The sequence below is a fragment of the Myripristis murdjan genome, chromosome 8 (assembly GCF_902150065.1).
Source record: "Myripristis murdjan chromosome 8, fMyrMur1.1, whole genome shotgun sequence".
Taxonomy (NCBI): Eukaryota; Metazoa; Chordata; class Actinopteri; order Holocentriformes; family Holocentridae; genus Myripristis; species Myripristis murdjan.
The window spans coordinates 8143836-8159090 of NC_043987.1; positions in this window are offsets into that span (position 1 = coordinate 8143836).

The following is a 15255-nucleotide window of genomic DNA, read 5'->3' on the forward strand; positions in this document are numbered from 1 at the left end:
AGCCAGTTGTGGGCTCAGTACTTTCCAAACCGCTTCATGAGCTTGAATATCTGATAATGTTTTGCTGTTGTGAAGTCATGCAATTACAGACCCCGTTTTTTAAATTGGATCAGATATGGCTGATGTTTTTGGAATACGAGTTTGCCGTGAGTGCCAGCGAGTAAAGCTTTCTTTGTCGGAGGTTGAAGGCAGCACACGATGAGTGCTCTGTGCAAAAATGATGAATTATGGGGAAGCGTTCCTTTAAGTTAGGGATAAGCAACTAAAACAGTTTGTTTATTGTTACTGGAAGGTTTTGTCCATGGTCAAACAACCAACTTGAGAGAGAATAAGAAAAAAATTGAATTGAATCCATGGTGGACGAATGCATCCAGCACCACAAGAGTCACAGTAAACATCATACTGCTGTCTTGTCTCCTTAAAATGATCCTTCCCTGGTAGGAAAACATGTTTCTCAACCTCTGTGCACGGAGCATGTATTTGCATATTGAGCTGCGGATGCTGTAACTTCTTGTTTGTAACTTACAGTGACTTACCTGCCTCAGAGGTGTTGAGCATCCTCAAGCCTCTAGATATCCTGCAGCAGCCACAGTACATGCAGTTGTAAAGCGAGCGCAGTGTTTCACAGAATTGGCAGACATTTATGAACATATACAAGGCGCCATGTTATTATTATTACTTTTTTTTTTTTTAGATGAGACATGACAATTACACCCATCTTGACAAATTTGGAAACAGATTCTGGAACACGCGTAAGTGTCAGCTCGCAGCCCGCCGTCCCGGGAAATGTCTAAACAACATGACACATGATTCTCTCGTGGGCTATTCCTCTTTAGCGATTCCCTTTGTATCAAAACATCTCTGGGAGAGCTCACTGCTGCCGCTGAGTGGGAAAATTGTTATGTTAAAACAAGGAGACGTACCAAGGCTGCAGGCTCTCGACGCGATCGTACAAGGAAGACGCTCGCCCACGCACGAACAGGCACAGAGACACACAAACACACACACACAGACACACACATCCGAGCCCAGCTGTGTGATGCTGCTCGGGGGCGGGGTTTAGGATGATTGATAGCTAATGTAACATTATGTGATGATTGGCGAAGGTCTGCAACGGCCACATATCAGAATTTTTCCGAGTCTTTTTCCATCCCGCCCACCCGCTCCTACTCTTTGTCTCCAAAGAGCGCCGAGCAGGTCTTACTCACCCTCCATTTTACTGAATTTTACCCCAACATACGGCCCACCGGTTAATAGCGTTGTGTCGCTCACAAAGATGGGCTTCGAGCGTGGTTGGGCGGTGTGTGTGCGTGTGTGTCTGTGCGTGTGCCTGAGCGAGAGCCAGAGGTACAGAGGAGGGGAAGTAATTGAAACGGGGGTGTCATTCATTAGATCACACAGAATCAGCAAGTGTGTGGGCCAAAGTGTTGCAGAGCAATCTCTGTGCGTGTGTGTGTGTGTGTGTGCATGCGTGCGTGTGTGTGTGAGCGTATGTGTCAGCCAGCTCAACAAAAAGACTGTGGCAGATCATTCTTCTTGCGCGCGGGGCCAGATGAAAGAAAAGGGGAGAGAGAGAAAAGGCCACTCGTTTATTTTGTCATTTTCCATTCTCCCCCTTGGTCCTCAGAAAATCACCTCCCATTTGATTCTGGGAGACAAACAATCGGCACAGTCAACCCCCCTCCCCTCCACCCACTCCACCCCCGTTCCCCCCAGGCCCTCCCTGCTTTTGTGTGTGTGTGTGTGTGAGCATGTGTGCGTGCACGTGTTGGGAATCCGTACCGTCAGTGTGTGTCTTAGTCCACGAGTGTTTGCTCATGGATTTTTCTATCAAAGGCCATCCCGCGCCGCTTATATCCACCCAGTGGGAATCTTTAAACCTACCTTACCTCCTCAAACACACACACACACACACACACACACTAGCCAACTAAACTCATAATTATTCTGAACTACTTTGCGGCAGCCCAGGGAGGACGAAATGGCTCTGATTATTACGAAGAGAAAAAAGGGATCAAAGTACGGCGCTTTGTGGCCCACCATACCGTCCCTCTCAGTGGTTTCCTCACACAAAAGGTCCCTGGCTTAAGAAGAGCCTTTGAAGGGTGAATATAGTCGCGGTTCTTTACAGAAGGGATGGCATCGCCTCGTCCGTCACGCGTGCGATATAGGCTAAGCACATGCATTTGTTCAAAATTGACCTTAATGCCATAAACAGTGTCGCCGAGTCGACACTGCTATAGGCCCACACAGTGACAGGCCATGCATTGCCTCTAAAGGTAATAACCAAACTGGAGCGTTTGGAGATGTGAAAGTGTTTGGAAAAGTAAGATGACACAACGTCATATTTAAATAATAGCCTTTTTCGTAAGATGCTACTATGCCCTACCTTACAATTCAAGATAAATTATTTTACATTATTATACATTATACAGTGGTCCCTCGTTAATCGCGGGAGTTACGTTCTAAAAATAACCCACAATAGGCGAAATCTGCGAAGTAGTCAGCTTTATTTTTTACAATTATTATAGATGTTTTAAGGCTGTAAAACCCCTCACTACACACTTTATACACTTTTCTCAGACAAGCATTAACATTTTCTCACTTTTCTCTCTGGTTTAAACTCTCAAAGTTCAAACCTTCGTAGAAAAATAAGTCCAGTTTTATAGAATGAACGCATTCCGTACTGTACAGGAGACACGGCATGGAGGAGATTGATTGACAATGGTCTACAGTCCCTTAGCCAATCAGGACGCAGAACACAATGCACGGGCTCTCCCTTAGCCAATCAGGACGCAGAACACAATGCGCTGTTAAAAAAAAAAAAAAAAAAACAAAACCATGCAAAATTGCACTAAAAAATCCGCGAAACTGCGAGGCCGTGAAAGGTGAACCGCGTTATAGCGAGGGACAACTGTGTACATTATAAACATAATTCCTAGAATAATTCCAGGATGCATTCTAGTGTTTTGCACAATCCACCAGGATGCTAAACCAGTATCTCAGTAGATGCAGCCTCTGTTTTACATAATAAATACACATACTTTTTTTTTTTTTTTTTTTTTTTTATTTAAGCAGCACCTGAGGCCAGTTTATGCCTTTAGTTTGTCTTAACAGATGGGTGAAAATTATACAGGTATTTTTATTCTTTTCCGGGATGATTTTTTTTTTCTTTAAATTGAACTATAATGTCCGGTGATACTTTTTGAGCTGCGTTTTATCATAGTTGTGTTTAGTAGTATATTTCCCACACTGTGCTTTGTTCCCTCATCCTTCCCTTTCCACCTCCTGATTTTTTTTTTTTTTTTTTTTTTTTTTTTTTTACAAATGATCTAATTTATTTATTTTGACTTACCGTTCATTATTGTTGACCGAGCGCTTTGTGTGTGTTGTTGCCAGCACTTTCTGCCACTTCAGGTTACACTGTTGGCTGTTTTCCAGTCAGACATCACTGTGAAGACTTGTCCTGCTAACTGTGTCGATGGTTGCCCACAGGGGGCAGCGGGAATAATTAAAAACAAGAAAAGTCGAGAAAAGCTCATCCTGATTGCCAGCAAACTTTGAAGAACACAAAAGTGAGTATAGCTCGGTGAGATTTACCCAGATTAAAAAAAATAAATAAATAAATAAAAAAAATAATAGAAAAGATGCTCCCACAAACAAAACTCCCTTTACTTTGCATCACTGCAGACATTGTAAAACTGATGTTTATGTGACATTCCCACTCTGGTGAACAGTTAACCCTTCGTGACACATTTTACTCCATATAGTACAGCATGGATAATTACCTCATCTGATGAAGCCATAACTCCATAATATAATTTTTCTCTGCACATTAAGATTGAAAGGCGTCCTTCTAAGCAACCAGAAAGTGTGTTTTTCAAGCAGCATTTAATTTACTGTAAGAGGAGGGAAAGAAATCAAGTAATTTCGAACCATGTATATGTATAGGGAACTTGTATGCATAGGTAATGGACTGTGGAAATGAAACAAGGGGGCTACAGCCTCACTTTCACTTCCCCATGTCCCGACAAAGCAGGTGAGCCGTCAAACAGAAGTCTCCTCAGCTGACTTTTCCAGCACTTGATCTGTCGTGGACCGTCCCGCGCGGAAAACACAGCCCAGAAGTTGTTTTGGGTATTAAGGGCAAAGTAATGGGATCCGATCCACGGCTCGGCGAAGAGTGATGATGACAGGAAAGGAAAGACAGAGAGACAGAAAGGATGTAGAAAGAGATGGATGGACGAGGGGAAAAAAGTGTTTTGCATTGTTTTGGTTAATGGATTTGTGATGTCACTCATGGAGGATGGATGGCGGCTTTTCGGTGGCCGCTAATGGAGGCAGCGAGAGCGGGAGGAGGGGTGGAGGGAGAGATAAGGGAGGGAGTGAGGGAGAAAAAGGAGGGTGGGGAGGTTTGGCTGGAGGGAGAGAGGAATCGAGGGGAGTGAGCTGACGACAGAGGGGAGATAGACGGGAGAGACTGATGGAATTGAATTTGTCCCCTAAGTTGGGTTGGAGTTTGCGCCGCGGTGAAAATGTTACTTGAAGTTCAGCCGCGGTCCATTATCGAGCAAGAGCGCTTCAGCTGGCAGCCACAAAATGAGCTGCAGTGGAATCCTTGGGGGCAAGTGCGCCCACCAAATTATGTCCACTAAGGGAGTTGCTTGGCCACTGACAGCTTCAGATTGTTATTGTAAGTGTCTGACAACATTATGGAAAGGATCCCCTTCAGAGACAGACATTTTTCTTTATGTCTAATAACATCACCAGCACCCAGTCTGCAGCAGGGCTCTCCGCTCTCGGAACAGCATTTTTCTTTGGCTGAAAGCGCTTTGGTGTGGGATTTCTTCTCCTGTTTGGCCCGCAGTCGTGCTCCCTGTCAAAATGGTGGAGACCCGATGATCTGCAGGGTGCAAGACTGATGTTATGGTGGCACGCACGTCTTTTAATAACAATCTGAAGCTGTCAGTGGCAAAAAAACAAACAAAAAAAAACGAGCACCTTTAGTGAACGTAACTTAACACGGGCACTTGCCTCCAAGGATGACGTTGCAGACTGTTTCGTGACTGCCGTCTTAAGCGCTCTCGCTCAGTGCCGGACCAATTGTAAAAATATTTCTCCCTATCAGTCATTTGGGCCCCTAAAGGTGGAAAAATGGGGCCCAGGTTGACAAATACCATCATTCTTTAATGATAATCAGTTAAAGGTGCACTATACAAATTCAGAATAAGCACAAAATGTATCCATGAGGCACGCTGACTGTGAGAACCTCGTAGATTCAAACAAAACATGCCAACCGCAGCTCAGTTAGTGTAACATGAGCGGCAAAAGGCCCATGTACAGATGCCAACAGAGATGGAGGACGATCCCTGTTGTTGTTGTTGACGTCGTGTCTCACACAGAAATGACATTGGTAACCGGCAGCCTTCCTGTTGGCGGTGTGAATGCAAACAGAAAAAAAAAAAAAAAAAACCCTTGAAGGTGCAGTTTGTAGTTCTCTGGGGAGCTCCCCAGCGGGTCGTTTCTCTCAGGGAGTCCCCAGAAGTGTTTGGTGTGAAAGCGCCTAATGCGGTGACTCGAGCGCTGATTTGGACCAAAAGGCGAGTGAACGAGGTGTGAAAATGTGCTCCTGGACCCACAGGAAAGAGTGCGAGGGGACCAGCGGAGGGATCACAAGCACTCGGCGGGGCTAGAAAAGGAAGGGATGCGGGAGGAAACGAGGTTGGAGAGCGATGCAGGGCAACAGTGGCTCCTGTGTTTGGCCCGGAGAAGAACAGAGTCATGCTGGAGGCTCGCTGGCAGACGGAGGAGGAAGACGAGTTATGAAACAGCGACACACTGACGTTACCGCCGCGTGGCCTGGTTTGAAACGCACGTCACAACTCCTGCAAGTCGTGAATAAACAAGTGCACTGCAGACATCTTTCCTCCCTGTGTGTGTGTGTGTGTGTGTGTGTGTGTGTGTGTGTTTATGCGTGTAATCAATCAAGTGTTTGGTGTGAATCTGAGTTAAATGTCTGTCCGTCAACATTAATGAATTAGTGTGTGTTGTCATCTGTGTGTGCACACATGTATGTTTGCATGTTTCATATATGTAATGTGGTGTGTGCGCATGTGTGTGTGTGTGTGTGTATGTGTGTGTGTGTTATGTAATCTGTCTTCCCAGTGTCTCTCGCTGGAACATCAGTAATAAAGCCAAGTTAATTGGGTCTCTGGTTCCGAACACTGCAAAGCATTGTGTGTGTGTGTGTGTGTGTGTGTGTGTGTGTCAGTGTATGTGTGTGTGTGTGTGTGTGTGTGTGTGTGTGTGTGTGTGTGTGTTGGCTTGTTTGTCTGGTTTCAAATAATGCCGAGACAACCTAATTCACCACAGGGGAAATCTTGATCGGAAGAAAAAGCTTACCTTGTGATTTGTGTCTTCATGAAGATGATGTGTGTGTGTGTGTTTCTGCATCTGCGTCTGTGTGTGTGTGTGTGTGTGTGTGTGAGAGAGAGGTAGAGGTAGAGAGAGTTTAGGGACCTTCCGCCGCTCAGTTGAAGGTTTTTATGATGGTTATCAAAACCAACAGGTTGCATTTGTGAGGTGTCGACTAGAACTGCTCAGAAATGTGCTGAGCGTGGAGATGTATACACATTCACACACGCTCTTTCTCTCCCCCTCACACACATACACAAACTACATGTATTTCCTATTTTGCATACAGTTACACACGTATCCATGCCGGCTGATGTAATGGGCTGTTGTGTAATGTCAGTTCAGTGATTTCTCTGATTTTAGAAGCTGATCAGTGAGAAAAACAAGAGTTCTGCTGCGACACAACTCCATGACAGGAAACACTGCAATACCCCTGCATGTCTAATGAAACCATGGCTTTAATTATGCTATGAAAAACTATGAAACTATGAAAAAAACTGAGAAAACAGCATATTAATCCCTACTTTACCTCTTTCAGGGTACTTAATGAAAGACGCCGGTTAAGATCTGATGCTGCAGCAGGATCATTTGCAGGCTGCTTTGCTTTGAGAGCCTAATTCAATAAGGAAATAAAATACGCAGGTAAATCAAATTTGATCACTTTTGCCAGTTGAATAGAGACAACTAACATTTCTCATTATCAAATGATAAATGAAAGTTGAAACTCATATTTTTTTTTAGAGGCTAGGAACTGTTTTACATCGCAGCCTGTGTTTAGACTGGAGCTTCGACAAGTTAAAGATTCTCAATCATGAGGCAAGGATTGTTTTCCCCCCCAAATTATAGTGATTTGAAATTGAAGTCTCCTGTTGTTTATACAACTAATTAATAAAAATGATTACCGCTGGAAGAGGCCATGCGTCCTCGGTCTATCCGTTTCAAGTGTTGTTTGAATTATTACTCAGCCTCAGTTCTCGCTCTATAATTAAACTAATTATAGAGAAATTAAACATAGGAAGCTAATTGGCATCACCCAGAGACTTGCCTTTTGCAAAGCAGTGTGCAGTTTGTGGAATATGATAGCATTTTTTATTTTTTTTTTAAATCATACTGCAACTACACTTACAGTTTACCTCAACTGATGTTGAGAGTTGAGAGCTCGCCGAGAACTGGGTGTTCTCAACTTTAAATCTAAGTTTCATTTAATATATTACACAATATTTTTATTTGATATCGACGTGAAATTCTATCTTTGAACTAGATCATATTTTTTTATGAGACCTTTATAAAAGCAAGGTCCAGATTTGCCATGAGTCTGCCTGTCAAAATGTATGACCTGGCAGGATAACGTCATTAAAACTTTTTTTTTTCTCCCCCAATATATGAAATAAAAACAAAAACGCACAAATGTAAAAATTTCAAACCAACCAAAAAAATGATTTGTAAGATTCAAGGATTCAAAAGCTTAAAGGAGTTGGTTGCAGCTTGTTGAGCTCAGTCTGACACAGTGAGTCACACCCGTTGACACATAATGAACAAACAATGAGAAATAAATAATGTTACAACAATAAGTAGAGGAAAACAAATGTGAATCATACAGGTTACTAAAAAATGACTCGCACATGCCCTTTCTCTTATTTCAGATGATAAATGAGGCGATATAACAGATTCAGATTCAGATTCAGATATACTTGAATGTCATTCAAACATGTTCAAAAAAATTCAGAAAAATATGGAAGAACGAAAAGTGTCTACCAGGACTAGTGAATAATGACAATAACGAGCTCTAGCAACAAAAAGAAAAAAAGAAAAATGAAAAAAGAAAAACACTCTCAGCTTAATAAAACAAAAACTAAATACTAAAAACATTAAAAGCATCAAAAAAAAAAAGAAAAAAAAAAGAAAAAAATGCAATGACCAGACGATGCAGATGTGATCACACCCTTATTCTCACCTTGGTGATCAGGACTTATTTACGTTTTATCATAATTATTATTATTGTTTTTTTTTTTTTTTTTTTTTTTTTTTTTTTTTTGGCTTTTTAATTAAACCCTAATTAGGATAAGTGGCTTAGAAAATGAATGAAGGAATGAATGGATTTTTAATTGTTTCATTAGGGTACTAATGAAATGTAAAACAAAATGCATCTGAGTTGTAGTATTTGCCGCTCGGAGAAAGAAGAATGGCTTTTGATAGAAATTTGAGCTGATAAAAGGCACTTCATCCACAGCTGAGCTCCCCGCCGCTGAAACAGGCGTTGTAAGTGCTGGCTCATGTAAGCGTGCGGACGTGATGTGATGCGACGTGATGTAATGACATGTGATGGGATTGTATCGATCTGTTCTGGCTGTGCGATCACGCCTCCCTGGGTATAATATCACTGAGAGCTTCAAAGCCGTACAGACTGACTTTAACCTTTTCACCATCACCTCTGACAGCCGCGGCCCCTCCCCCCCGCCCCCTCCGCGCCTGTCGATCTCCATCGCTCTCCTATCGATTGCAGATGGAGACCTGAGCTCTCATTACCCAGGAACAGCAAGCGGTGGGGCAGAGGCATTCATAAAACACATTTGCTTCCTTCTCCCTGTTATGCAAAAAAAAAAAAAAAATTAAAAAAAGTTTCAGGCTTGCCTTCACGCCCACGCTGATTTACTTCTATGGCAAGGAAGCACTGTTGAAATGCTTTAAAAAATCTGTCACTTACAAAACCGTCAGATTAAAAGCAATGGAAGTCATATTCAGGTAATAGGTGCTTCCTAATGTCATTTTTAAAAGATTATAGCTCTCAGCATTGGCTTTCAGATGATGTGCACCATTCAAGCTCTCGACAAAATATGGAAATTCGATGTCAATGTGAATGCAAATGATTTTCTTTTTTTTTGTACATTTATTTCAAGCACATATTAATTAAACAGGCGGCAGACAGGTTTGATGTTAAGGTGTAAATGTGAGGGATTGATGCAGATGACAATCGGGCGTGTAATCCTGCTAAATTACTTGGCGCAATCCAGGTAGACACAGGTTATTACCCACAGGTTGCACAGGAGAGCAAAGACAAACAGATCTTTCCGCTTGATGAGAAATAACTTTATATTTGATTGTGTTAAGTGGAGAATTGCAGAGAGATCTGGAGAGACAGAGCGGCATCCTGTAGCCTGACTTGAACTGCTGATGTTATTTACAGACACTCTATGAATTAGGCAGGACACTCTAAGAGGAACGACTTCCCCTCCCCTAGGGGCTGGAGGGGTTTGTGGTTGTTGTTGTTGTTTTTTTATATCTTTATTTATTTAACCTTTATTTAACCAGTTTAGCTCCATTGACTCTTGAGATCTTTTTGTTTTTGCCTGGAGACCAGGACAAGAAGCCAGCACTCTGTCTCACTTCATGATGTTTTTTTTTCCCCCCACAGCATGTTTGCTTCATCCTTCCTTATTCTCTTGTAAAAGTGGGTTTTAGAGGAACAAAACCCACTTGTGCGGTTATGTAAGCTATCACTTACGTAAGCCTATTGCATCGGCAACAAATAGCCTATGGCTGGGATTCTAACCGTTTGTTCAACAAAACAGTATCCAACTGGAAATGTCGTATGACCAAAAAAAAAAAAAAAAAAAAGTACCTCTGCATGGTTTCCGATGTGGACTGCACACATCCTGAGTGTAACCAAAAATGTTTCCCCAGTAAAAAACATGCAGTTACTGTGCCGTCTCCCATTGCTGTGACAGATATCCCACCTCCAAGAATATCTGTGGCAAAAACACCTCTCCAGAAAATCAACTCTGTGGAAGTTGGTTCTTGTTGTTTTTGTTTGTTTTTGAATTGGAGAAAATTTGCAGGTGATGCAGGATGAATGAAATCTGCAATTATTTTTGGTGGTGGTGGTGGTGGTGGTGTGTGTGTGTGTCCATACAGGTGGTATCCTATGTGAATGTGGTTCATACTCAGTTTTAAGATCGGCGCTAGAAAATGGTCATGATGTCGGCCTTTGGAGAACATTAAAAGCCAGTGGCATTTCATGATTTCGTCTTCACATTCTTCAGCAATCTCCTAGACTTTTTTTTCTCTTTTGTCAAAGATGAATGTTAAAGGGTATAAAATAATGTAAAACTGTAAAAAGGAGAGTTTGCTTTCAAAAGTGTAGGTGTAGTGGTGAGATGCCGCTGCAGTAACGACAAGTTGTTTTTACTCCTGCCTACATCCACGCGTCACAGATCTCATCACGATTCTGCACGCCCACCAGAGCTGTGATCGGTCATTGGCATTAAAAGAACGTGGTTGAGGTTAAGGTTCGAGGACCTGTATCGTCATGGTGACATTAATACACATGAACAGTGGATTCACTTCACAAACTCTCTGGGTTGAAAGTCATGTGTAGGGGTGACCCACCCATCTCCAACTATGGATTTTGTTGCTTGTTGTACCATGACAAATCACCTCACCACCCAACACACCACCCTGTTGTTATTTACAGGAGTGGTAGAGGTCGCTCGACTTTGACACGTAATTATAGGCTGTAATAAGCTGCTTGTACAAATGAGCTATGGGGTCAATTTTTGGTGGAGGACAGTCTTAAGGATTCATCTATAGGCCCCGACTATGACCCAGATAGTTTGGCGTGGCGGCTCAGAAGTCACTGCGTCCATCATCGGCCGCGTGTGCTGCTGAAGTGCCATTGAGCAAGACCCCGAACCTCCACTGTACCTGCTCAAGTGTCTCAGACTGGCGGCGAGAGCTAAATCACTGAACTTGTAAAAGCAAAAATGTCCAGCGAGCGGCTACATGCTTTCCAATTCACAGAGCTAGTTCTCTCCCCCACGCCGCTGTCTGGCACACAGACTCTCTCACGCAGACAAAATGGATGCAGTCGAGTTCTCCTGCTCAACATAAAAAGAATAAATAAAGATGAAAGTTTTCTCTCTCTCCTGGAGATGGAGAGAGCGGAGGGAGGGAAGCGCCCGTGGGCACGAGCAACTAAACACGCAACGACAGCCCAATGTGGGCCCAGCATCTGTGTGTATGTGTGTGTGTGTGTGTGTGTGTGTAGACTTTCAAAGCAGATTCAGAGCAAGGCAAACTACAGATGTACCATGCACATTAAATAAAAATGAAGGGATTTTTTTTTTGGTTTGGTTGCATTTCGAGAATGATCATTTGGGACAAAATCCAAACTTACATATGGCTCACAAACACAACTCATTTACCTCTCATGTGCATGTGTTGTGTGAACCTCCCATTTAAATTAGGCCACCAAAACACTCACACACACTGTACTGAGAACCTCTCACATTCCCCTCTAAACCGCTCCCACATATGCTACTGAAACTGAAAATGTAAAACAGACATATGGGGGTATTAATATGGAGTGTGTTAAATGGCCTTGTCTCGGACATGTGTGAACTGAAAGCGTGACAAAAATAACCTGTAAACACGAAATACCAGCAATATTTTTTACTTTTTTTTTTTTTTTTTTTTTAAAGCAGCATAATTACCGGGTTTTTCTCAAACATTAAAAATTACAACCCACTCTTCAAAGCTGATAGCAAGTACTCAGTATTCTAAAACAAACAAACAGAAGCTACATATAGAACACAGACAAAAAAAAAAAAAAATAGAGCCTATATTGAAAGTCATGTGAGCTTCCAGTTCCAGTCATTCTCCTAAATCTTATAATCATTGATCATAGTTGCTTTGTAAAAACTCCATAAAGTGTCACCAGTCCTCCTTCATAATATAAATCAGTTTTTTAAAAGCATCCAAGGATGAAAGGCCCTTGATGTATTGATTCATACTCTGCCTGTTTGCATTCTTCCAAGAGAGAGTTATTACTCTCTTAGCTTGCAACAGACACACCAGCAAGATACCTTAATAGGACAAGGAAAAAAAGAAACTCAGAAAATCATACAGTAGGACCTACTATAGGCTGTGTAGAATATGAAAATGTAAAAATCAAATGCAGGATAATTGATCAAAATGGTGACTAGTAACAAAGCTTGTTCAGGGATGCTGTTTTGTGATGATGCAAGACAGAAGTGATTGTGATTTAGAGGTGCACTGCTGATTATTGCTAATTGTTGAGCATCAGATGCCCTTTAGTGAAAATGTTTTTTGGCCTGACTTTGAAAATCTCTGCAGTATTTGACTTCACTGACCCAAGCAACTCCAATTATGTTGTATTTACATTTAACCACGGAAATAGTAGAATTTCATCAGTGTCTTCTTTAAATTTCTTTGATCATTTGTTGAAATGTTTGCTCATTATAAAATCTCTCTAAAAACTCTAAAAGGTACCAAACACACATTTTGGAATGCTGATTGCTACATATTTTAATTGAAAATAATAAAAAAGGGCAGAGGACTTGTCTAGTGGAGCCGGTCCATCAGGAGCTCCCCCTCAGCCTCCAGTCTGCTCTCCATCTCCGGCTCCAGCCGCTCTGGACACTCATACATGTCCTCTGGCAGGGAGAAGACGGCGTCCAGGAAGAGCAGCAGACGCTCCTGAGGACAAACCATGAGCACCAACACTTCAGAATGAAACTCAGTCAATGTTCATTGATTCTGCAGACTGGATCAGGTGAATGGTGAGACAGAAAGGCAGAGGTCAACAGAAGGTGGTGGAATCAGAAAAAGGCAACAACAAAGACAGAGGTGCAGTGGAAGAGAGACACAGATGGACAGTAAGAAATGAAAGACGAGCAGAACAACAGAACCTGGATCAACAGGCCAAATCTTTGCCCGTCTTCTGTGCAGCTGGAGTCGTAGATGGGAAGGTGCTCATTATGAGATCCAGCAGGAGATCAAAGAACTCTCCAGAGCTCTGGAGGATGAACAAAGAGGGAAGAAGACTGTCTCAACACAGGTTCAAGCACTTAGACATGATGCTCTTGTTTCATTACCTTTAGTTCCTGAGACATTTTCATTACAATCATGACAGAAACAGTGTATATTCTGCACTGTATGAAATACAAATGGATGAAACTGAAGGGCAACTGGTCACTTACAGGATCCAGGATGGCTTGATCGGGGCTGAGCATTTTCTGCAGCACATACTCAAATAAAACGTCCAAGAGATTGACATGATGGATCTGAAATAATTGTAAATACAGAAACACCAGTTCTGGATCCCATCCTCTTCAGACTATCCAGAGAAAATGCTTTACATGTGATGAAAACAACACAAATGTGTCGTCATTTCTGATGGATGCTAACATGAGCTTATCCAGAAACCTACTCCTTCATGTGCCATCTGCAGCTGCAGGTCCTGCCTGTTGTCTGGCTGCTGGATGTAATCCAGCAGCTGGTCAAAGTGGATCTGAGCTTCTTCCACATCCTCAAGGCAAAAACATGCAGAATTCCTTCACATTTTGATCTCAGACTTGGAGATGTCCCAGCATCATTAACAATGTAAAGAATCAAACTTTGCTGTGTTTAGTAACTGTCTCATGAGGTGCTGCTTGCCAAGTCATTCAGCTGCACCAGGCCACTGAGAATCATTCTCCCAGAAACAATGAGGTAGTTGGTGAGGATGCTGTCCTCTCCCTGAGAGGAGACACAACAGCGTTACCATTAGAAGATCATAGTTCAATCAGGAAAATGCAAAGAGTAGGAGACATGAAGGAACTAAACTGAACTACTGGATTTACCTGAAATGCATCGCGCAAAGCGTCAACTTTGGCACCAAGGTTGTCTGTGCCTTTGAGTTTTTGGTGTGCACTGTAAGAGATGAAGACTAAATTAAGAGCTCAGTTACCAAGAAATCAATTCAAATCCACTGACTGGAGAAATGTGTGACTTCTTAATTTGCAGTTTTACTGAGCTAAAGCCATGACGGAGGACTTACTGGATCTCAGGGAGCTCAGCAGCCACAGCCTCCTCTGCAGCCATTTCCCTCTCATACGCCTCCATCTGTACAATAAGAGAAAACATCAGTAGAGAAGAGAGACAAAATGCAAACAGATTATAGACAATAATGAAGTAAGAGAGGCGATTAAGGCTTCACAGACATGTACCGGGTCAGGAGGAGGAGTTGGAGGTGGAGGAGAAGACGCTGATATTGGACGGCTGGGTGGCATGAAGGGAGACTCAGACTCCTGCTCCTTCCAATCAGGCAGAATCCAGTAGCGGTCCGACCAGTTGTTGGGGGTCAGCTGAGCCGCAGACTGTCCAAACCCGCAGTGGGTGATGGCAACCTCTGCCAGCTGGTAACATACAGCACATGTCAGCATGGAGCTCGAAATCTTAACAGCAACCACAAGAAGTCACTCATGAAGTTGTTGGACATGGTCTGTCCAGAGGAAACAGTCAGTCAAATCAGTCACCGGGGTGAGAGGGACACACCCGCAGTCTGTCTTCGTCTCACAGTGGAAGCAGATCAGCTGCTGGATGACACCGTTATGGAGCTACAGGGGACAGAACAAGACTTTAACAACATGAACAACAAATCAAGATGAATTGGCATGTGTCAGAAATCAAACATGAAACACCAAGGACTGTTCAAAAACAAATACTGACAATGTGAATGGTTACGATGGAGTATCTTACAGCTGATTCTCTGACACACACTCCCTGCTCCGTTAGTGCTGTAACACTCTCCTCCTCTGTGTTTTCAGAAGGCTGGAAGCAGTCAAAATGTAAGAAAAACATATAAAGTCCACAGATCACAGTCGGCCAATGCTGAAACACCTAACTGGGCTGGAAAGAGCCCCGATAATCATTCAGCATGTCATTGATATACTATATTTCAGTAGTGATTACAAAATATTTCATTCGGTAATTTGAAAGGTTTTCCTATTGTGTGTGTGTGTGTGTGTGTGCGTGTGTTAACATTTTCAGTTTCAGTAGTAT